Source organism: Rhinolophus sinicus, linkage group LG14, assembly GCF_036562045.2.
Source record: "Rhinolophus sinicus isolate RSC01 linkage group LG14, ASM3656204v1, whole genome shotgun sequence".
NCBI classification, from domain to species: Eukaryota; Metazoa; Chordata; class Mammalia; order Chiroptera; family Rhinolophidae; genus Rhinolophus; species Rhinolophus sinicus.
Genome location: NC_133763.1, coordinates 36,659,680 through 36,685,469, shown reverse-complemented (window position 1 = coordinate 36,685,469; position 25,790 = coordinate 36,659,680). Strand labels below are relative to the sequence as shown.

Here is a 25,790-nt window from a genome sequence, read left to right as displayed (position 1 = left end):
AGAAAGGTGTGTACAAAAACAGTCCCGAAGGAGCTCACCGATGAACAAAAGCAAAGGAGAGTCGAAGTTTGCCAAGACCTTTTGGAGAAGTAAGACAATATTTTGGGCCATGTTATTACTGGTAATGATACATGGGTGTACCATGATCCTGACAAAGCATCAAAGTGCACAATGGAAGTCAGCCATTTCTCTCCAGCCAAAAAGTTCCGTCAGTCTAAATCAAGAGTTAAAATGATATTACTAAACTTTTTTGATATCAGAGGGATTATTCATTATGAATTTGTACCAACTGGACAAACAGTTAACCAAGTTTACTATTTGGAAGTGCTGAAAAGGCTGGTTTTGTCTAACTTGAAAAAGTTAGACAAAAACTATCTGAACTTTTCGCCAACAATTCATGGCTCTTGCATCGCGACAATGTACTAGCTCCCATGCCACTATCTGGAAGGGAGTTTTTAGCCAGTAAACAAATAACTTTATTGGAACACCCTCCCTACTCACCTGATCTGGTCCCCAATTACTTCTTTCTTTACCCCAAAATAAAGGACATATTGAAAGGAAGACATTTTGATGACATTCAGGACATCATGGGTAATACGACGACAACTCTGATGACCATTCCAAAAAAAAAATTCCAAAATGGCTTTGAAGGGTGGACTAGGCACTGGCATTGGTGCACAGCTTCCCAAAGAGAATACTTTGAAGGTGACCACAGTGATATTCAGCAATGAGGTATAGAACACTTTTTCTAGGATGAGTTTGTGAATGTAATTGTCAGACCTTGCCAGGTGGGTACTAGTCAGAGGGATCAATTTGTAAATTACATAAATTTCTAAGCACTAATTCATACACCTGAAATTAATATAAAATAATATTGAATATCCCAAAAACATTCCAAAAAACAATTGAACCAAAGGAAAAAAACAGAGGAAAAATAAAAAGAAAGTAAAAGGACAGACTGGGAAGCATAATTCCTTCAGTTTTTTGGACTAAAGTCAACGTAACAAATAAAAGTCCACTTTTTCATTCAGAAAAAAAAGCTGCTTCTGATTAAGAGTACTAATCCTATTTTCCTTATTTCATTGCAATTTCAATGCCTACATTTACTCTGGATCTTCTGAAAGTTCAACCCATATGTGTATGTATGTTTATGTGCACACATACACACACAGATACACACACGTGTGCACAGACAAACTTACTATGTGTTTATAATTATAGTTAATAATTAACTATGTCATCAACAAGACAAATAATAACAAATGTTGGAGAGTTTGTGGAGAAAATGGAACCCTCATACACTTTTGGTGGGAATGCAGATTGGTGCAGCTACTGTGGAAGGCAGTGTAGGGGTTCCTCAAAAAGTTAAGAATAGAATTACCATATAACCCAGAAATCCCTCTCCTGGGTATCTACTCAAAAAATCTGAAAACATTTATCTGTAAAGATATATATGCTCCAATGTTCACTGCAGCTTTATTTATGGTGGCCAAGACATGGAAACAACCAAAATGTCCTTCGATGGATGACTGAATAAAGAAGTTGTGGTATATATACACCATGGAATACTATTCTGCCATAAGAAAAGATGAAATAGTACTATTTGTGACAACATGGATGGATCTTGAGATTATTATGCTGAGTGAAATAAGTCAGACAGAAAAAGTAGAGAACCATATGATTTCACTGGTATGTGGTATATAAAACTGAAAACAACCAAAGAACAAGACAAAAAAATAAAGAAACAAAAACTCATAGACACAGACAACAGTTTAGTGGTTACCAGAGGGTAAGGGGGTGGGGGGTGGGAGATGAGGGTTAGGGGGATCAAATATATGGTGATGGAAGAACTGACTCTGGGTGTTGAACACACAATGGGATTTATAGATGCTGTAATACAGAATTGTACACCTGAAATCTATGTAATTGCACTAATAATTGTCATCCCAATAAACTTTCATTTAAAAAACTAAATAATTAATTAACTGTGTGCCAAGCAATATATGTAAACCCTTACTATGTGCAAAGCAATGATTTGTATGTTCATGAATATACCTAATCCTTCCAACAATCTTATATGGTCAGCTAAGGAAATTGAAGCATAGCATAGTCAAGGACCTTGATCTGGATCATATAGCAAGTGAGTAGCAGGGCCCAGTGACACTTGTATAGTTAGTCTTCCATTTGCATGTCTTAAACCACTAATTCTGTGATTAATTTTTTATAGCAGCCACAGAAAAACTAACATTTCACATTATTAAATTTTTGGAATAAAAATGATTCCAGTGGACTATGGAAGACACAAAAATGCAATTTAAAACGACTTACTTTAAATTAAATATTAATCTCTTGTTGCTACTAAGTGTGACTCTACTTCATTTTAATTAGATTATGGGAGTATGGGGAGCTTTTAATAGTCATGAATTAGGTTCTTCTTGTTTCACAGAAGACACTCATAGAACGCAAGCCTGTGCTTTTTCTCTGACTGTTAGGTTAACTAAAGTAACCAAATAAATATCCAAGTGTTTGAGAAACAGGATATAAGTAAAAGGATTAATTAGGACAGGGATTATTGTTTTGCTATAGCAACAACATGCATTGTCTTGGGCAACAACACTAACAAGTTGATGACTTTGTTCAATGGTGACATAAGTAGGAACATCCAAGACATATGAGGGGACTGTACAAAGTGAGGAAAATCAAAAATTTTTAAATATATATGTGATGAAATTGATTTTAAAAGCAATGCTTGGGAACTTCAGAGGATTGTAATTTTTCACTTCAAAGGTTGCTAGTTCTCACTGATCTTCCTCATTACTATCCTATACACCTGTAGACTAGACCTTATACAATGAACTCTAAGATCCTATCCATATGTGGCTAATATGGTGTAACAAATATGATTTTAACTCAATGGACTATCATTCCAAGACTAGGCTTAGATTTTCTTCTATACCTGATTTTCTTTTTTTTTCTTTCTTTTTTAAGATTTTATTGGGGAAGGGGAACAGGACTTTATTGGGAACAGTGTGTACTTCCAGGACTTTTTCCAAGTCAAGTTGTTGTCCTTTCAGTCTTAGTTGTGGAGGGCGCAGCTCAGCTCCAAGTCCAGTTGCCATTGTTAGTTGCAGGGGGCGCAGCCCACCATCCCTTGGGGGAGTCGAGGGACCTAATCGGCAACATTGTGGTTGAGAGCCCACGCTGAGCCACCCGGGAGCTCAGCGGCAGCTCAACTCAAGGTTGCCTGTTCGATTCCTCGACTCCTGCAAGGGATGGTGGGCTCCAACCCCTGCAACTAAGATTGTATACAGGATTTTCTTCAAATAACATTTGTTGCAACAAAATTTGAACAATAATATTCATTCAGTTCCATAATAGCTAGTATCTGATACAATTCCCTTGTTTAATACAGTTGACCTTCAATATAGAATTGTCCATTTTAAAATAAATATTCTATCATGGATTAAACCTCTGCTTAAGCGTATTATCTGGTCATAGTCCCCATTATCATTTGTCTGTGTATGTTCCCACAGGACTGCTGTGCCCAGCTTTCCTTTGCTTGTTTTCAGATGAAAATGAATAGTGCAGAACTGTGGACAAATTGTATAATTGGATAAAGTCATATTCTCTGCCTCCAGGCTGTTCTGTCCCCTTCTAACTCTCCTCCTCCATCAAAACAGGAAAGAGTTTGATATCATCATTTATAGCTAAAACTGATTCAGATATTTCTATTTTTAAGCTTCTTATCTCTAATTGTGGAATGAAAGGATTTATCAACAAAGTGATTATTTTTTCTGTTAGGCAAAATAGACTTTAGTGGAAGGGTAAATGCTGGATTAGATGCTAACCCTGAAGGCAAAGCAATTTGAGTTATGTGAGGGTGATATGTGTGCTGGGGGAAAGGGAAGTTGTGGTGAGAGAGGTTTATGCAGAGAAAAATGACCAGAAAGAACACCGGGGTATGTAAGAATCTCTCCTTCTTCCATGTCTTCTCTTCTCTCAAGCCTAATGTCTCTCCTTTCACTCTTTGGCTCAAGAGTCTCAAATTTATGAGCTCTGGAGTCCATTCATCTTGATCCCCTCCCTTCACTGTAGTTTTCATAAAATTATTCAAAATATAATGGGTAAGAGCATTGACTTTAGAGCAGGATTTGAATCCTGGCTCCTCCACTAATAGGCTGTGTGACTGTGAATGAGTTATTTAACTTTGCTATGTTTGGGCTTATTTATACGTAAAATGAGGAAAATCATAATACATGTAAATTTCATAGGACAATGGACCTTAGCAAGAAGTCAATAAACATTAACCATTTTTGGTATTATTCAAATCTAGCTAAGTTAATCTTTTCTTGCTCTTCTAGATTCCTAAAGTGTTTTTAATAACTCTGGTAGAAAACTTAACAGAATACGCCTAATAGTTCTACTCATATTTATTTAGGCCTGGGATCCCTAAAAAACAGAGCCTGAGGCATGGATTAAATTATTAAGCTTTGTATGGGAGGTACAATTGCAAGACAGTGACAGTGAGGGAAAAGGAAGAGTGTGGGAAGGATAAGAAGTAACCCAGGTTATTCTGCTGGTCACCGCTTCATAATAAGCCGTGAAAAGACTATGACCATCACTTGCAAGGCTGACCTGCTCAGTCACACTGAGAAATTGTGCCTGAGACTGGATGCGAGGGAGTGAGGAGAGAGAATTGCTCTGTTTGACTCCCTCTGGTTCAGATTGACCCCACAGGAAGTTAATTCTCCTGTTCTTCTGGATATAATATCTAATCCAGAAGCCAAATCTCATGCCCTGGGTTGAGGTGTTTCATCTGAGCCCACAAGTGTCAGAAGCACCCACAGATTCTGTGCATATGGCTGGTTACCTGGCTACATAGTGATAACCGAAGCAGAGGCTAGTATTCTTAGACAAGCAATTAGCCTGCTTCAGGCAGTGGACCCCATGTGAGGCATAGAGTAGGTTCTATTATAGAAGCTTCTGAGGAGTAGCTGATGGCCTGGAATGCAGGGAGGCAAGGCCAATGGGATCGAGGGGTTATATAAGCTATGCTTTATGTATTTTCTATTTTATAAAGATTATAAGTTCTTTTAGAACAAGACTATGTGATTTCATCATTGAGTCCTCTAAACTATAATGCTACATTCTTTATCTTAGGTGAGTTTGACCTCAAAGTGTGATTTCAAAATAGCTAGCAGGGAAGGTCAAGAAGTAGGTAAAATTGAGCAGGACTGGGAAACCACTCAGCAGTTCAAACTGGAGTTAACAAAAGAGCATGTCAAACTGGAGTTTGATGCAAGACAGAGCTAAGGGCCTAATTTGCCTGGGATATGACAACAATGGAGATATTAAAAATCAGGCGGTAGAGCATCCTGGCTTCATTGGAAGTGAAGTGAGTGGTATGTAGCACCACAGCCAGCAGCTGATAGGAGACAAGATCCAGTTCCCAGGAATAGAGCACAGGGTGTTAAAGATCCAGCCAGTTGGATTGGGGTTCAAAGTATGGTTTCAGTTTCAGGCAGTGAACTGGAATCAAAAATTGGGAAACAAAAGCAAAAGCCTTCATTGCTGGGCTGTACGAACATGGCAGGGATATTGCAAATGGATGAAACTATTAGTACCATTTATATTAATAACAGCAATAATAGGTAGTCAATATTTATTAGGTATGCTATTTTTCTAAATTATGTTACTTAATTTTCCCAATAACTCTCTTAGATAGATACTTTTATTATTTCCATTTTCCAGATGAGGAAATCAAGAGTCAGGCAAGTTAAACAACTTGCCCACAGTCACACCACTACGGAATAAAGGTACTGGGATCTAACTCCTGAGGGGTCTGGTCCAGAGCACATACCTTCAGTCACCATTTAAAGTATTAAGTTAAATAAGGCTGACAGAGTTCATGGCAGTTCAATTCATATAGTAAGTACTCCGTGAATGTTATCAATCATCATTGTTATTATTAGTAGTATTATAACAGACACAGTACTATTACCTGTGGCAGTAGTAATCACAGTAACGGCAGCGGTAGGTATACGGAACTTGGGGTCAGGCCTATTGACTGTCTTGGTTCACAGGAGAGGACGGATGAGACGGGAACTGGTCTAGGGCATAGGGCTGAGCGTCAGATGTAAGGAAGAAGACCAAATACAGGGACATATAACGAGAACCTTGCCCTTTTAACAAATCTAATTGCGAGGTAACATAGAATAGGAGTTAAAAGCTTGGACTTTAGAATTACAAAGGCCTATGTTCTGTTATTTATTAGCAATGAGACCTTGGGGAAGTTACCCAACAGATGTGAGCTTCAAATAATTCACATCTGTACCTAGCAGAGTGTCCAGCATAGAGTAATTATTCAATACAAGCTTGTAGAATTAACTCGCTGCTTCATTTCCAAACATTTCTACTCTAAAAGAAATAATAAAAACATACATATAGTTGTTATTTAAACTTCTAAATACCAAGCAAATTCATCCCCCAGAGTGTAGCTACTTTGTCAACAGATATAATTTGTCACCCATACCCATCTAACATTTCAGTAGCCTCCTAAGCTGTGCTCTAAAACTGTAGTACAACTGAGAAAAATGTGTGACATGCTATTTCTGTCATCCTGATTCTATGTTGCTACAGCAGGTATTCCTGTGTCATTCATTTATCTAAAGTTATTTTGATTTGACAAGGAGGAAAAAAATTTGAAGACAGTGCCTATTTTTCCCCCCAATGCAGGTCACTTTTAAAAACAATAGCTTTCATTTTAACTATGGTGCAATTATTCTTGAAAATAAATATATATTAGAAGGAACAGGTCAGGTCATCTCTTTCGTTGGTACCCTTTCACTATAAATTTGAATTCTATTTCCTGAGACTCAAAGGAAATAATGCTTTAATTCATAAGAGAAAGAGAAGGAGGTGGGGTGAAGAAAGAGAGAGAGTGAGAGAGAGAGAAAGAGGAGAAAGAGAGAGAGAGAGAGAGAGAGAGAGAGAGAGAGAGAGAGAGAGAAAAGAACATTACTGCCACCTCTCGCTGACTTCTCTAGAACTGAGAAAATGTTGAGGAAATCTGGCACTTGCTTGCCAAAAGTTCACACAGACAGTCTGACTTTTGTTTTTACTTCCATGACCTTTCATGGCTCTCAGTGCAGTCAAACCAACTTTGCATATATACTGACACTATGGAAACCACACAGATAAGCAGTTTTGGGTTTGCACGCTGTATTTACTTTGGCACTTAACAATGATACACATATTTTCCTGTTAGAGCTCCCAAAGGCTTTGTTCTGATCCTGAGTTGCTTTTCTCTTTTATTTAGCTTTTGGATTGCTTCACAATTACTCCAAAAATGCATGTATTTTTAAAACTTTTTTTTATTTTTTGCCTAAGTATAGTTCTATTTTGTTTTCTCGTGCATTGTATTGTTTGCTTTAACAGAAGTAGGAAGGGTCCTGTTCAAGCTGGAAACACTCTACTGCTGAGCTTCTGGAGGGATACAAATAGAGGAGTGAGAAAGGATTCTGCAGTCCCTAGAGGAACAGACATGGCAGTGGGGTCACCCTCACATCCATAAATGTTCTCTATTTCTTTTTACCCAGGAGTTTCAAAGTGCCCTTCGTGATTCACCTCTGACTGTCTTTTAGAATGAATTCCTTGTATCTTTCTAACAAGAGACCTCGCTTCAGGTAGTTCACACCTCCCTTTGTATCATGGAGGACAAACTAAATGCTTCTAGAACTCTAAACAAAGACTTCTCAAGAATGACAGTTTTGAAAAAGATGCTAAATATAATGATTTTTAAATTGTGTTTGCTATGGACTGAATGCTTGTGTTCCACACCCCCACCAATTCCACATGTTGAAGCCTAAGTCCCCAATGCAATCATATTTTGAGGTGGGGCTTTTGGGAGGTCATGAGAGAGTAGCTCTCATGAATGGGATCAGTGCCCTCCTAAGAGAAAGGAGAGGGGTGATCTTTCTCTCAGCAATGTGAGGCTACAGCAAAAGGGCAGCCATCTATAACCCAGAAAGCAGGACCTCCCCAGACACCAAATCTGCTGTCACCTTAACTTTGGATATCTCAGCCTCCAGAACTGTGAGAAATAAATGTTTCTTGTTTTAGCCACCCAGTCTATGGTATTTTGTTATGGCAGCCTGAGCTAAATAAGACAGTGGTAAAATATGTAGAACAAAATTTATCAGTTAACCATTTTTAAGTTCAATAGCATTAAGTATATTCACATTGTTGCACAACCATCAACACTATCCATCTCTAGAACTTTTTCATCATTCCAAATTGAAACTCTGTGCCCATTAAATAATAACTCCACGTTATTCCTTCCTCTTAGCCCCTGGCAATCACCATTCTACTTTCTGTCTATGAATTGGACTATTCTAGATACCACATATAAGTGGAATCACACACTTGTCCTTTTGCGCTGGCTTATTTCACTTAGCATAATGTCCTCAAAGTTCATCTATGTTGTAGCATGTATCAGAATTTCATTCACTTTTAAAGCTGAATGATATTCCATTGTGTGTGTAGTATATGTACACATACTACATTTGTATATGCCTTTATCTGTCAATGAATATTTAGGTTGTTTCCACCTTTTGGCCATTGTGAATAATGTTACTATGAACATGGGTATGCAAATATCTGTTCTAGTTTCTGCTTTGAATTCTTTTGGATATCTACCTAGAAATGGTAGCTATCTGAGAGCTAGAAGCATTACTGTTTTCTGCAGTGGTGGCACCATTTTACATTCCTACCAATAGTGCACAATTTCTAATTTCTAATTTCTCTTCATTCTTGTCAAAACTTGTTATTTTCTGGTTTTGTTTTGTTTTTTGATAATAGCCATTCTAGTGGGGATGAAGTGGTACCTCATTGTTATATTCTAAATTTAACAAAATAAAGTTTCTGACCTAAATTTCTAGATGTTCTTACAAAAGACTTGGAATTCATCACTGACAGTTTTATAGCCAAAAAAAAATGTATAGGAGTCTTAATATGGTGCTGTCTCACTTGAGTGAGTGGACAGTTAAAGAACTGTTAGCTAAATTGCTAAAGAACTAGGCAGGATAGATAAGGGAAATAGGCTCAAAGAGCTATTTTTAGTAAAATGCACAAGACTTCATGCCTAATTAGGAAAACAGAATCTTTTCTATGTTTCTAATATGGATAATTGACAGATGGTAGTACTATTTACTAAGGTATGGAAAACAGGGTGAGAGGGACTGTTCTGGGGAAAGGGAATTATAACAAAATATGCTGTACATCCAAATAGACATGTACAGTATGCAACTGAGCCCAACAAACAGGAGAAAGCTGAGGAAAGGGGAGAGATTTGGAGTTACCAGCTGATGGTGATGCCATTGCCCTGAAGACCTCGTCAACTTTAGGCTGAGAAGAGACCACAAAGAACCTATCAGTGGGCTGCACCAGTAGCTGAATATGGGCAGAGGGAAAGAAAGAAGGAATGGTTATAAAATTCGAAGAAATGATTTCATGGAAACCAGGCAAAGAAAGATTTTGGCCAACAGTGTCAAAGTTGCAGGTTAGATAAATCAGTAATGAAAACTGCCTACTGGATTTGGCATCTAAGGGTGTCAGGTAACACGAGGTCTGACAATTAAGTTTGCAAACTTGTTGCAATGATGTTGCTAACCTTTTTTGATATCAGAGGGATTATTCGTTATGAATTTGTACCAACTGGACAAACAGTTAACCAAGTTTACTATTTGGAAGTGCTGAAAAGGCTGCGTGAAAAAGTTAGACCTGAACTTTTCGCCAACAATTCATGGCTCTTGCATCATGACAATGCACCAGCTCACACAGCACTGTCTGTGAGGGAGTTTTTAGCCAGTAAACAAATAACTGTATTGGAACACCCTCCCTACTCACCTGATCTGGCCCCCAATGACTTCTTTCTTTACCTGAAGATAAAGGAAGTATGGAAAGGAAGACATTTTGATGACATTCAGGACATCAAAGATAATACAACAACAGCTCTGATGGCCATTCCAGAAAGAATTCCAAAATTGCTTTGAAGGGTGGACTAGGCGCTGACGTTGGTGTGTAGCTTCCCAAGGGGAGTGCTTCAAAGGTGACTGTAGTGATATTCAGCAACCAGGTATTGAGTGCTTTTTCCAGGATGAGTTCGTGAACTTAATTGTCTGACCCCGTATTCATAGAGTAAGTTCAATAGAGAAGTAGAGGCCAGTACCTGTAAGGGTTTGGAAGAAAATGGAAAAAGCAAATAGAACACAGTCTTTCAAGACACCTGGGAGTGAATGAAAGGAGAAATTCTGAGTCATGGCTGGAGATATGCAATTTATAGTTTTGTTTTGTTTTTTTAAGCTGAGAAAGACTTGAGCTTATTTATGGGCTAAAAAGGAGCTGAAGGAGAGGAAAAGGCTAACGGCACAGAAAAGAAAAAAGACAGTTGATGGACCCAGGTCCTGGAGGCAGTAAGAGGCAATGAGATCCAGATTACAGGTGGCTGGGTTAGGAGCATCAGTGTTTGAAACCTCTTTGCTTGAAACAGGGAAAAGAGACTAGGTTACAGCATATGCAGAGAAATTCATGTAAGTGGGGGAAGGGTAGGAAGTTAAGAGCATTCATGCTTGATATAGCTTTTGTGAAATAGGAAGTAAAGTCATCTACTAAGAAAGGGTGATATTTTAGAAAATCAATATGGTAGAATAGTGCAGGTAATGTTGAATGAGATAGGAGATAAAAGTAAAAAAAGGAAACTACCATAATAGTCTAGGTGTGAGATTATACAGGACTTAAGTGGAGTGGTAGCAATGGAGTTGGAAAAGAATGATGGACATAATTCCCACCCCCCCATATTCTTCTGAGAGCTAGAAGCATTACTTTTTTCAGATAAACAAATCCCAATTGGCAATGCCCAGGCCATGGGAATTGCCACATGACACTTATATTTTAAAACATCTAGAGTAGATCAAAGCATCCTTGGAGCAACAAGTCTCTCTAAAGACACGTTATTAGATTACAGAGATGAAATTCAATATTAACTTGCCCTACCTATTTCAGTCTTTGAGCTTAGTGCCGTCACACACACACACCAACATGAACACAAACAAATATTCTTTTGTGTGATACATACAAAGAGAGTAGCATAATTGATTTGGGAGGAACTGATTAGTGAAGGCACAAAGAAGCCTGACCAAAGACCATGTAAACCAGAGAAGAGGACCACAATTACATAAAATTTACCCTTTTTATTGTGGTAAAATATACATAACATAAAAGTCACCATTTTAACTATTTTTAAGTGTATAATTCAGTGGCATTAAGTACATTCAGTGTTGTATAACCATCACCACTCTTCATTTCCAGAATTTTTCATCATCCCAAATTGAAACATTATACCCATTAAACAATAACTTCCTATTATCAACTCCCCCCAGCTCCTGGTAATCACTATTCTAATTTCTATCTCCATGAGTTTGACTATTCTAGGTATGTTATATGAGTGGAATCATATAATATGTAACCTTTTGTGTCTGGTTCATTTCACTTAGCATAATGTCTTTAAGTTTCATCCACGTCGTACCATGTGTCAGAATTTTATTCCTCTTTAAGGCTGAATAATATTCTTGTGTGTGTGTGTATGTGTATGTGTGTGTGTGTGTGTGTGTGTGTGTGTGTGTGTGATATACCACATTTTGTGTATCCATTTATCTATCAAAGGACATTTAGATCATTTCTACCTTTTGGCTATTGTGGCTAGTGTTGCCATAAACATGGGTACACAAATAATCTGTTTCAGTCCCTGCTTTCAATTATTCTGGATATATACATAGAATTGGAATTGTTAGATCATGTGATAATTCTACATTTAATTTTTGGAGGAACCACCATACTGTTTTCGACAGCAGTTGTACCATTTTACATTCCTACCAGCAAGGCACAGCATTCCAATTTCTCCACATCCTCACCAACACTTGTTATTTTATGGTTGTTTTAATAATAGCTGTCTACAAGGAACTCATGCAACTCAACAACAAAAAAACAAACAACCCAATTGAAAAATGGGCAGAGGACCTGGAGAGACATTTCTCCAAAGAGGACATACAAATGGCAAATAGACATATGAAAAAATGCTCAACATCACTAATCATCAGAGAAATGCAAATAAAAACCACAATGAGATATCACCTCACCCCAGTCAGAATGGCTATCATCAACAAGACAAATAGTAACAAGTGTTGGAGAGGCTGTGGAGAAAAAGGAACCCTCATACACTGTTGGTGGGAATGCAGACTGGTGCAGCTGTTATGGAAGGCAGTGTGGAGGTTCCTCAAAAAATTACGAATAGAATTACCATATGACCCAGCAATCCCTCTCCTGGGTATCTACCCAAAAAATCTGAAAACATTTATACCTAAAGACATGTGTGCTCCAATGTTCATTGCAGCTTTGTTTACAGTGGCCAAGACATGGAAACAACTAAAATGTCCTTCGATAGATGAATGGATAAAGAAGTTGTGGTATATATACACAATGGAATACTATTCGGCGGTAAGAAAAGATGATATAGGAACATTTGTGACAACATGGATGGATCTTGAGAGTGTAATGCTGAGCGAAATAAGTCAGACAGAAAAAGCAGAGAATCATGTGATTTCACTGATATGTGGTATATAAACCAAAAACAACAAAAGAACAAGACAAACAAATGAGAAACAGAAACTCATAGACACAGACAATAGTTTAGTGGTTACCAGACAGTAATGGGGGTGGTGGGTGGGAGATGAGGGTAAGGGGGCTCAAATATATGGTGATGGAAGGAGAACTGACTCTGGGTGGTGAATACACAATGGGATTTATAGATGATGTAATCCAGAATTGTACACCTGAAATCTATGTAATTTTACTAACAATTGTCACCCCAATAAATTTAAAAAAAAAAGAAAGAAAGAAATGAAGCAGAAATATTGGGTCTGGTTCTAGCCTCCCCCCCAAAAAAAAAAAAATAGTAGCTGTCATAAAGAGTGTGAAATGGTATCTCATTATGGTTTTGATTTGTGTTTCCCTAATGATTACTGATGTTGAGCATTTCTTCATGTGCTTATTGGTCATTTGTATATCTTCTTTGGGGAAATATCTATTCAAATCCTTGACCATTAAAAAATTGGTTTGTTTGCCTTTTTGTTGTTGAGTTGTGGGAGTTGTTTATATATACAGGATATGAATCCCTTGCCAGATATGTGATTTACAAATATTTTTTCCTCATTCTGTGTATTACTTTTTCACTGTCTTGATAGTGTCCTTTGACACACAAAAATTATGAAGAGTTCACTTTTAACTCCAGTTGATACAAAGTGCTATACTAAAAAAATAAGTTTTCTGAATTGAATTTGAAATAAAACTTCTAGTCACCATATATTTATTGAATATCATTACCATATTGAATTTAAAATTTGCACTGAAAAGACATTAAAACTTTTTATAATTTTTCATAAATATAGAGCAATAAATTTGTTAATTCATTCATTCTTTCATTCATGCATTCAACAAATATTTATTGAGCCCACACATTGCCAGCTCTTCCTTCACATAAGCCATTGGCAGAAGATAGTGAAAGAATCGCCCTAATGATCTCCTCCTTATTAGGACAGTTTATCTTCAGTCAACATGACCTAAATTATCTTTTCCAGACTACTGAAGCCTCCAGGCTCTGGCTTCCTGGATCTTCTTTTTCTGACAATGGTAACATGAGAGGCTGAAAAGAACAGTGGCCAAAAATCAAAAGAACTGAATTTGTTTCCATTATGATAACCCCTGTATAGGAACTTTTGCTGTTGCCCCTTCTTTCTAGAAATAATGACACTCAACTAGCACTGAAAATAATATAGTGAAAAATAGCCTATATTTTTCACTCATGTTTGACTTAACTACATGATAATTTGTTTTATCCTATACAGATTCACCACACTGGGCATGAACCTTGCTCCTTATTGCCGGATCAAAAAATTCACATAAAAATCTGGGTCTCCAGCTTTTCTTGAAAAAGTAGATCTGGTAACCCTAGGCCTATGTTCTCACATGTGAAGAAATGGCAGGAGCCAAGGAAGGGTCCTCTGTAGACAAAATGGGTATTCACTAGTCTCCTCTACTTCCTATTTCCCATGTATGAGTATATTTAAACTGGAGGTCAATTTGTCCATTCATTTATCCACGCTGGGGACTCATTGTATTAAGCATTAGGGATTATTAAACATTGTTATTGGACAATTTGCCCCAGGGTTTTTGGAAAAAGGACAAAGCAGTAAACAGACCTGGCTGACTCTGGTCAGGAAAACAAGTGGCTATAAATTCAACCTTCCTTAACAGAGTGACAAGCATTTCAAACTGAACTATTAGGCTCTGTTTGGTTGATCACTGATCTTTAAGTTGGGTAGGAATTCTCATTTGGAATAGGCTTCCCAGGTAAGTGGATATGTAGGTCCAGTTCACAGAGGGTGGAAGGGCTGGCAAGTAAAGATATTAGGGCTCTAAACAAATAGTAATTGGGGGTGGGGGTGGTGGTGGTGGTAGTAATACATGCATGGGGCAGTCTGAAATACCACTGGTTTGTTCCTTTGGTAGAGATTAAGCCAAGGAATTGAGCAGGGCTGAATCTGAAAACTGAAGGCCCTCAATTCTTATACCTGAGCAAGGTAAGTGACAGCCATAACTGATATAGTAGACTTGTACATGAACTTCTAGGTGTCAGAGAGGAAAGAGGGGGGAGTCAAGAGATTTTTCAGAGATAACATTTTAACCAGATCTTCAAGGATTAAGTCAAAGTTTCACAGATGGAGACAAGGCTAGAGGAACAGTCATCCAACAAATATGTATGAAACACCAACTAAGATCAATTTGCTGGTTATATAAAGATGAATAAATTAGGGGCTTTGTTTAGATTATGCAAGTAACATCAGCTAATGGGGAGAACAACATATGAAAATCATTAGAATAAATTGAAATTAGTGCAATAATGTATTAACATAATGTAAAGTGGCAACATAGCAAAAGCAATGAATTCTTCTAGAAGGAGTAAGTGGATATAGAAGAGTGAGGTTTAAGGTGGGTCTTGATGGATGTGGAAGAGTTCACCAGGCAGATTGTGAGGGTGTTCCAAATTGAAGATAGCATAGATAGTGCATCAAACCTTGAAAGTGCATTTCAGAGTGTTGCAAATAATTCACAATTGCTGAAGCATAAGGTAATTAGGAAACAATGGAGACAAAGATTCAGAAAGATGGGGGCTGAAGACTCTTGGCAGATTGGAAGAATGCCAAGTAGTCTTCTATGGTTGAAATGTAAGGTGAATGGTAAAGAATGGTAATTGCTGAGGCTGCAAAAATACTATAGAACAGATTGCTGGACAATATATTTATGGAATTGTGGTTTTTAACCTCTTTAGAGTGTGTAGTCCCCTTTAAAAGTAGGTCATTTCTTTTTTTTTTTTCTGGTCAAGATGGCAGAGTTAGGTAAACACTGTGCTCACCTCCTCTCACGACCACATCAAAATTACAACTAAACTACAGAACAACCATCATTGAGAATCGCCTGAAGCCTAGCTGAATAGAAGTCCTATAACTAAGGATATACAGAAGAAGCCATGTCAAGACTGGCAGGAGGGGCGAAAATGCAGAATGGGCTGGACCTTATACCTAAACTGGTTGTTAAAAATCAGGCGGGATATCTCAGCTTCAGAGGTAACTCTGAGGACTGTGGGGTCCCAGTCCCACACCAGGCTCCCCAGCCCAGGGTTCCAGTGCCAGAGAGAGAAGTCCCCACAACTTCTGGCTATTATAAACCAGCAGAGATTGTGGCTGAGTGAGATAGAGGGTGGCTGGAATCCCAGGCATTCTTCTTAAAGGGCCAGTGCACAAGCTTACTCACTGACACACTCTCTCACTCACAGCTCCAGAGCTGGAGAAGCAGCTTAAAAGGTGCCAGGGACATATGGGAGGAACTGAATTATCTGTCTTCAGGGAAAGGACTGGAACTTTCTCCCGGGCAAAAGTGCTGGTAGAAGCCATTGTTTCTTTGTTGAGCCCTCCGCACTACCAACATGCAAACTTAGGCAGGTGCCATGTCTGAGTCTCCCTAAACCTAGCTAACAACATTTGTTCACCCCACCTCAGTGATTCCCTGAGACCCTGCCGCACCCAACTGACAGGCCCACTCAAGCTGCTTCCAGTGTCTTTTCCAAACTAACAGCCTGTCTTGGCTTATGCTGAAGACTTTCCTAAAATCTCTCAAAGGTTCACAAAATCCAAACAAGCAGCATCTGGCCTCGGCATGCCTATACCTCTTACAGAGCAGCCCCAAGCCCGGCACTAGTGGCAGCTTGCCTCGGTACATGGCTTGGTCTCTTGAGGCACTTCCAAGCTCTGTGCAGGTGAAAGGCATCTGTGGATTCCTTTGTGAGTCACACCAAATGGCCCTGGGCATGGCACAGGAGGAGGATAAACTTGGCCTGGGGCAGGGCATGTCCCAGGAGGCCCTGGGGCCAGCATGCAGTTTCAGATCATGCGGGAGCACTCCCAGGCCACCTCCACAAACAACACACCCAAAGGGCAGACTGAGCAGGCACCAGAGCCCAGCTAAAGTCAATCCTGCTCTGTAGGCTCAGCCCTGCACCACAGCTCCTCTGGTGTTGTCACAGCCAGTCCTCACAACCTATCAGCCTGCGGGCCAATCCCACCCACTGATGTGCAAACCAAGGCTCAGCTACAACAAAAAAGCACACAAGGGACACAACTGGAGCACCCGGCTCAGGTGACCAGGCAGACTGCTCCACTGGACCCCACAGCACACCTACTACATAAGGCCACTCTACTAAGACTTGGAGATATAGCAGCTCTACTTAATACATAGAAACAAACATAGGGAGGCAGATAAAATGGGGAGACAAAGAAACATGTCCCAAATAACAGAACAGAACAAAGCTCCAGAAAAAGAACTAAACAAAATGTATACAAGCAATCTACCAGACGCAGAGTTTAAAACACTCTGCTCTCAGGGAGAACATTTACAAAGAGAAAGGCAACATAAAAATGGAGATTAAAATAAAATCATTGACAAATTAAGAATACAATAACTGAAATGAAGAATATATTAGTGAGAATCAACAGTAGATTTGATGAAGCAAAGCATCAAATCAGTGATTTAGAAGATAAGGTAGCATAAAATACCCAATCATAACAGCAAAAATAAAAAAGAATCCCCCCAAATTAGGAGAGTTTAAGGGGCCTCTGGGAGAACATCAAGCATACCAACATTCACATCATAGGTGTACCAGAAGGACAAGAGAGAGACCAAGGAATTGAAAACCTATTTGAAGAAATAATGACAGAAAACTCCGTATCCTAGCAAAAGAAATAAACATATGAGCCCAGGAAGCTCAGAGAGTCCCAAACAAGATAAATCCAAACAGGTCCACATCAAAACACATTATAATAAAATGCCAAAGGTTAAAGATAGAGAATCTTAAAAACAGCAAGAGGAAAGCAGTCAGTTATGTACAAGGGAGCCCCCAAAAGACTGTCAGGTGATTTCTCAGCAGAAACTTTTCTGTTGAGATTGGCATGAAATATTAGTGATGAAAAGCAAGGACCTACAACCAAGATTACTCTACCTAGCAAAGTTACCATTTAAAATTGAAGTAGAGATAAAGAGCTTCCCAGACAGGAAAAAGCTAAAGAGTTTATCACACCAAACCAGTATACAATAAATATTAAAAGGCTTCTTTAAGAAGTAGAAAAAGAAGAAAAAAAGATAAAAAATATGGATAATAAAATTTCACTAATTACAGTATCATAAATGGAGTAAATGCTCCAAACAAAAGACAAAGCGTGGCTGAATGGATAAGAAAATAAAAGCCTTACTTATGCTGCCTACAAGAGACTCACTTCAGATTGAAAGACACCCACAGACTGAAACTAAAGGGATGGAAAAGATATTTCATGAAAAAAAAAAAAAAAAAAAGCTGGGTAGCAATACTTACACTAGACAAAATAGACTTCAAAACAAAGGTATAACAAGAGACAAAGAAGGACCAGTAATCCCACTTCTGGGTATTTATCCAAAGAAAACCAGAACACTACTTCAAAGGGATATGTGCATCCATATATTCATTGCAGCATTATTTTCAGTAGCCAAAATACGGAGGCAACCTGAGTGTCCATCAAGGGATGAATTGATAAAGAAGAGGTGGTATATATATACAATAGAATATTACTCAGACATAAGGAAGAATGAAAAATTGCCATCTGCCATAACATGGATGGACCTAGAGGGTATTGTGCTGAATGGAGTAAGTCAGAGAAAAACAAATGCCATATGATTTCACTTACATGTGAAATCTAAAGAACAAAATAAACAATCTCATAGATACAAAGAACATTTTAATAGTTGCCAGCTGGAAAGGGGGTTTATGGGGCTAGGTAAAAAAATGGAAGGGACTAAGAAGTACAAATTGGTAGTTGCAAAATACTCATGGGGATGTAAAGTATAGCATAAGGAATATAGTCAATAATATTGTAATACATATGTATGGTGCCAGATGGGTACTAGATTTATCGGGGTGTTCACTTTGTAAGTTCTATAAATGTCTAATCACTATGCTGTACAACTGAAACTAATATTATATTGTATGCCAACTGTAATTGAAAAATAAAAATAAAATGAAAATCATATATGGCTTTAGAAATCTTGATAACATGTACTATAGTAAGTTCTCACAGTGTACTGGGAGAATTTATTTGATAGGCAACAAATCTCCAGGACTAGGATGGTGATGATGCACACAAATAAAGGAAATCACTGACATAAGGGCTCAGTGCAATCAGAGCAGCAATTAAGTGGCTATGACTAGGCTTTCTGCCTATATGACTCAGAAGCCCTGGTCTCCTCACCTGTAAAGTGGGAACTATCCTACTGTTGCTGGGGAACTACATTAAACTTTATATCCACTTTCTGAGAGTCCAGGGGCCATGCTAGACTCCTGGATGAAGAGCTGTAGACTTACAGGAAGGCAAGGGACAGGCAGGAAACAGGGGGAAGTAAACCAGGCAGGGACTTGCAGAGCAGACACACGCTCTCACTTCTAAGGGCAGCATCTGCCACTCAGATCCAGAAGACTACTGCCACGTGTTATCCCACCCACTTTCTGATTTTTGTTGTTGTTTGTTTGTTTCAAAAAAAGCCAGAGGACAGAAAAGAGGGAACTGTAGCAACTTTTAAAGATCGAACCAAAAAACCTGATGCCAGTGATAGCTTCAGAATTTCCAGACAGCAGGAGATTAAGATACATTTGGTTAGAAAAAGGAGGAGGGCTTTTGAAGGACCTCCAAATGTGTTTGTGTAGTTTGTTCACTGCACTGGTGAAGGTTTCTTGGTGTGTGCAAAATAGCTGACAAACAACTTACCTGGAGCTCAGGTTGCTTTAAAAACTCAAATGTAAGCATGATAAAAAAATCAGTTAAGTCTCCTATTAACTTAGATGCTTCAGAAGGTTTTAGCCCAACCCAATGAAAGGCAACCTGACAAGCAATAGTATTCCTTAAAATGTTACAAATTTATTAAAAAGCTTGATAGATTTCCATTTTAGGTAGTTTATGTCTTCATCAACACTGGCTTATGAATATAAGGTGTGTTTTTTTCTCCCTTCGTCATCATATTTTAGCTTTATCTGATCAAAAGGGTGGAGTACAAGATCCACAGTAACCACTAAGCCGACTGAGAAGGGGCAACATGATGTGTGAAAAGCATGAAAGCATGCATGGTAAAGTCTGAGTATAAATCGGCTGGATTATGTTCTGTGCTCTTGTACTTGATGCTGTGAACATTAATAATCTAATTAAAAACTTGCACACCAAGTTCCTCTCCTGCATTGTTTTTATTTGTCACCATAGAGGTAGCACAGGTGTGATTTTTTTTTTTCTAAATAAAACTGTTGAGGGGATTTCCTACCTCTTTCCTCTTTTACTCTCTAAAACAGAGGTTGAGAGATTTTTTTTTTTCTATAAATGAATACACGGGTACCTTGATATTTTTTCTCTGCTAGAATCAAAATAGTCAGATTCCCTTGAACTCTGGCAGTTGAGAACTCATGGAACCCTCAAAGGGACAGACTGCAGCTTAGAAAGGGAAGGACTTGACCACACAGTTCTACGACCCTGCTTTGCTGTTATCTGCCCCAGGCAGCTGCTGTTTGTTTTGTGCATAATTCATTTGAAGACTATAAAAAAACACATTGAAGTCAGACGCATGAGAAGGTAAGGCAGACCATGTCAGATCTATTGCATATCTCTTGTGAAAAAAACAAGGTGGTTTCAGAGAGTTTTGCACCCCACTTTATGGCAAGAAGGAAGCCTGACCCTCAGAGACTCACAGAGGAAAGCAACACTGATGGATTCTCTTGCACAAAAATGCCACCACATGCAGAGAGAAAGTGAATTTGCACATTTATATAGTGTGTGCAGCAGTTCTTCCTCTTAGAAAAGCAGTTGCGAAGATGTGCTTTATGCCAGGCTAATCGTGGCGGCTCTAGTTGTGAGTCAAGAATCAGAGAAGAGAGCGGGCCCCCAAAATGAAGGAAGTGACATTGTGCTTCCCCAGCAAGGCCAATGTCCAGAACAGCTGTTATCATACTCATCAGAAACCCATGTCCTGTCAAAAAAAGGACTCTGAAAAACCTGTAGCCTTTAAAAATCAAATACTGATCTAATTGACACTTCCACCCCTAGATTTTCCAAACTGCCAACATTATGCCATGGTTGAAAACAATTTTTTATTAAAGTATCTGAACTCTTAGTCCTAAAATAATTTCATTGAAGCCTCAGGATTGGATGAATTTCCATTGCAAACCCTTGGTATTGGTGATACAGTAAATTTCCCATACAGATTCTCTTAGAAGCTGTTAGATATTAGCCCTGCATTCATAAACAAGGGGTATAAAACTAGTAATAGTACAGGTTGTCAGTGTATCAACCAAATCATGATTTCATTGCAGTGGGAGTGCGAGCTTAGTTTCCCCCACCCCCACCCCCATTTTCTGGTCCTATCTACAGCATAACCTGAAAGCAGGTCAGGTATCATAACCAGTAATATAAATAAAGATCTGATTTTATTTTTTCAAAAGAGGGAAGAGAGATATTTAATTTCCTTAAACTATACATCTTCAAATTCTTCATATTAGAGCTTTATGTATTAAAATATTGAAAATAATATTAGAAGTGCAATTTTTTTTTCATTTTAAAATGAAGACCTAGAAATACAGTATGTGATATGCGCAGTTTGAGAGAGATATCATTTTCCTGACTAATCAACAATTATCTATTGTACATTTCACCCCAAAAGTCAGGATATTTTACTGTTGTTTTAATATGACAAATACCATCCTCTGTTAGCCTTGAAAATGGAATAATGTCCAACCTAATGTTATTCTGAAAATTCAAGAAGATAATCATTCAACAAGTATTCACCAAGGTTTTAAACAGAAGTAACATAATTAGATTTGAGCTTTGGAAATATCACACTGGCTGCAGTATGGAGAAAGAATGAAGGTGGGGTAAGATTGGAGGGAGGGAAACCAGTTAGGGACCTGTTATTATTTAAAAGCAAGTGTAGCCTTCGTTGAAGTAGAGGCAGTGAGGATGAAGAGAGGTAACTGGGTTTGAACATTATCAAGAAAGAAGGAAGTAGTGTTGACAGGAGAGGGTGACAGGCTGCATGTGGATGGTAAGAGGGGAAGGTACAAAGGAACAGCTAGGTCTCTTACTTGGGTATCTGATTGGAGGGTGGTGCCATTAACTGGGAGGGAGAACACTGGAAAAGCAGCATGTTTCATGGGAAAGATGACAAATTCTGTTCTAGGTAGGTAGAATCTGAGGTGTCTGTGGGATAGTACCCAAAAGTGATATGCATATACCATGTGGTTAGAAATACAGGTCTGGAGATAATGCAGAGGAACATGACAGAACAGAAGCTCAAGAAACAGTGGCTATTACTGTACAGATCTTCTAGTTGGCTAAGTATATTTCTGTTTCCTCCTTTGGTCTGGAAACGTCCCCAGCTCAGGGACCACGAGCCATTCATTATAGTGCAGTATAAGCAAGACATGAACTGGAAATGTTTTGTAGCTATTAGCATTCCCTGAAGGACCTGTCTAGATTGTGCTTTGTCTTCTTAGTTTTCCAAATGCCGTTCAAGAAGAGTCACTCTACTGACTCATGTTCAGTGGTCTATATACTAGTTTTCCACTGTGGTTTCTTAGAACTTCAAACGTTTTCACTTCAGACCTGTCAGAATGGCTATCACCAATAAATCAACAAACAGCAAGTGTTGGTGAGGATGTGGAGAAAAGGGAACACTTGTGCACTGTTGATGGGGTTGTAAATTAGTGCATCTTCTATGAGAAACGGTATGGAGGTTCCTCAAAAAATTAAAAATAGTACTACCTTATGTCCCAGAGGTTCTATGTCTGGGTATTTATCCAGAGAAACCCAAAACACTAATTCGAAAAGACATATGCACCCCTATGTTCATTGCAGCTTATTTATAATAGCCAAAATATGAAAACAACCTAGTATCCATTGATAAACAAATGGTTAAAGAAGAAGTGGTACATACATACTGGAATATTACTCAGCCATAAAAAGGAATGAAATCTTGCCATTTGCAACAACATGGATAGACCTAGAGGGTATTATGCTAAATGAAATAGTCAGACAGAGAGCGATAAATACCATGTGATTTCACTTATATGTGGGATCTGAAAAACAAAATAAATGAATAAACAAGAAGAAACAGACTCATAGACACAGAGAACAAATTGTTTGTTGGCAGATTAGAGGGATGTTGGGGGTGGGTGGGTGAAAAAGGTGAAGGAACTAAGAAGTACAAATTGGTAGTTACAAAATAGTCATGGGGATGTAAAGCTCAGCTTAGGGAATATAGTCAATAATATTGTAATAACTGTATGATATCAAATGGGTACTAGACTTATCGGGTGATCACTTTGTAATGTACATAAACGTCTAATCACTATGTTGTACACCTGAAATTAATATGTCAACTGTAATCGAAAAAAACTTTAAATTAATAAAAAAACTTCAAACTCTTGAATCTGTGTTTCAAGATATTAAAGTATGTACGTACTCTCCCTCATTTTGATTTCCCACGCAGCTATTGAGTGTAACATGTCAGAGTCACATAGATGTACTTCATAACTGGGGAGAGTATTCAAGCCAGAGGACACACGAGCAGCCCTGGAACAGAACATGTCTGGTGCATTCAAGACGAATGTGGGGTGATAAGACAGGGTATGAGATGATGCTGGGGAGGGAAGCAGGTGTGAAATCATACAAGAAATGTGCAAAGATCCGGAGGTAAGCATATCCCTTGTTCAAGGGAATTGAAATTTCAGCAATTCAGAGAGGAAAGAGGTGAGGCTGCAGAAGTATTTGTTGGGGGGAGAGATTCTGATATGAAGGGGCTTAAAACCACATGAGGAAGTGCAGACTTTATCCTGATAGCAATGAGAAATTATTGAAGCATTTTGCAAGGGGGAGGTTTGCAGTTTAAAAAGATCACTTTAGCTGCCTCATAAAGAATGGACTGGGTGAGGCAAGAGTGGTGGCAGGTAGGAAGCTGCTACAAAATTAAAAGTGAGATACAATGGTGGTCTAATCTATGCTGGGGAAGCAGAGAGAGAGAGAAGTGTATACATCGAAGAAATACTGAATAGGAATAATATGCAGACTGGTGAACATCTGGGGGGAGGCAGGAGTCAAGGAGAGGAAGAGTAAAGCATGACTCACCTAGGTTTCTAGGGTGGACAACAAGTGGTGGCACCATTCTACTCCCCCTTTTTCTTCTACAGAACTTTCTTTTACCTGTGGTTGCCAATGTTCTATTTTCCTCTGTGATGGCAACCATAAAAATACTTCTCTGTTCCTGGTTGGTTGGTAATAAGTTAATACCAAAGAAAATGCAGGGCTGCTGTTGCTGCTACTTCCTCCACTGATAGGAGAAGTTTGACCCTAACATGTCAGTGACAAGTGGAGGCCTGGAAGAAAGGGAGTGAACAGTGTATGCTCCATTCTGCAGGAAAACAGCTCTGGACCTCCTCAATAAGGATGGCCCCTGGGTTGTCTCATTTTTAGGGAAATAGCACCAAGGGGACCAAACCTTACTCAATTTAAGTTCCCTACTCCTCCTGCCAAAGTATCATAGATAGATTTACAATTTACTTAAAGAGATCATAAAATATATTCCTTTTATCACAAAACTGTAAAATCCTTCAAACTGAGTTACCATGTAGAGAGAAATACCTGTGCTCACAAATTCTCAAATTTGACTTATTGAAAATCTAACCATTTCTAATTCCTCACACACTGACCACCAGCATGAGCCACAACTTTCTATTTAACAGGTATTGAAAAAACTATTGTGGCTTACCACAACACCTTGAAGGGTTTCTTTCTATTATTATACTCAAACCCGATATGTTTAGAACTCCCTTAAAAGAAAAGTAAAATAGGGGCCGGCCCGGTGGCTCAGGCGGTTAGAGCTCCATGCTCCTAACTCCGAAGGCTGCCAGTTCGATTCCCACATGGGCCAGTGGGCTCTCAACCACAAGGTTGCCGGTTCAACTCCCGCAAGAGATGGTGGGCTGTGCCCCCTGCAACTAGCAACAGCAACTGGACCTGGAGCTGAGCTGCACCCTCCACAACTAAGACTGAAAGAAAAACAACTTGAAGCTGAACAGCACCCTCCACAACTGAGATTGAAAGGACAACAACTTGACTTGGAAAAAAGGCCTGGAAGTACACACTGTTCCCCAATAAAGTCCTGTTCCCCTTCCCCAAAAAAATCTTTAAAAAAAAAGTAAAATACTTTAAATTTCAGTTACTCTAAAGCTCTTGCGTTTAGTTGGTTAGTAACTCTGTTTCAGACAGGATGTACTTCGTTTGAAAAGAAAAAAGATAATAAAGGAACTATCAGTGCTTTATTTCTCTGAAACCATTTTAAGAAGCAACAGAGTCACTGCTTTTTTCCTAAGAAGTCACAACAGTTTTTAGTAAATGCTATAAACAAAATGTGCATAATTTTAAGAGAACACAGTGATTTAGGCTATACTTGTTAATAATTGATGGTACTTGAAAATTTTTAGTGAGAAAGAAAAATGAGAAAATTCTATTGCCCTTAGAATATTTTGTTATAAAAAAGAACCTGATAGTCAAGATAATGTCCCACATTTGAGTCTTTATCATTAGTGTGTATGCCAACGTGTACTGTAGTAATAATTACCCTTTTACTAGAGTACTTTCTTTATAACCTCTAATTTCTGTAATACGGTAGAGCCCAGATATCGAGCTCCCTGTTAGGAACACGGTATGTGGGGTCCTTTGCACTAAAAAGGAGGTTTAACTAGGTGACCTTTCCTAACATTCTGCAGTAACAAGATTATAAGGTTTTCATATATTATTTCTCAACACTTCTCTGAAGTAAAGGAGCAGTGCACTCACTCTCATCTGACAGCTGGTACCCCAGATCATAACTGTTCCCTGTAGGTCTGGAACCTATACCTTGGTTTCCTGACTTTCCTTCCAGAAAAACCAAAGTGCTTATCAACAACCTGCCTTTCTATTTTCTGAACCTTCTTAGATGACCTCTCACTTCCTAAACTTTTGGGTGTTTTCTTTTTCAGTAATGCTACTAGTTCTTTATATGCTGATAAAGGTATGAAGTTGAGC

General features: G+C 38.6%; 1 long non-coding RNA gene across 8 annotated transcripts in view; it reads right to left on the bottom strand.

The window, feature by feature from the left end:
- The window catches only part of LOC109459344 (uncharacterized), a 144,382-nt gene that overhangs the window by 49,962 nt on the left and 68,630 nt on the right, over positions 1 to 25,790 (bottom strand). Inside the window, exon 2 of one of the 8 annotated variants that reach the window (XR_012491647.1) lies at positions 6,002 to 6,110. The exons of the other annotated variants lie outside the window; for them this stretch is intronic. This is a non-coding gene — a long non-coding RNA (uncharacterized LOC109459344). The remainder of the gene's footprint in view (positions 1 to 6,001; positions 6,111 to 25,790) is intronic. 8 annotated transcript variants of the gene reach the window in all.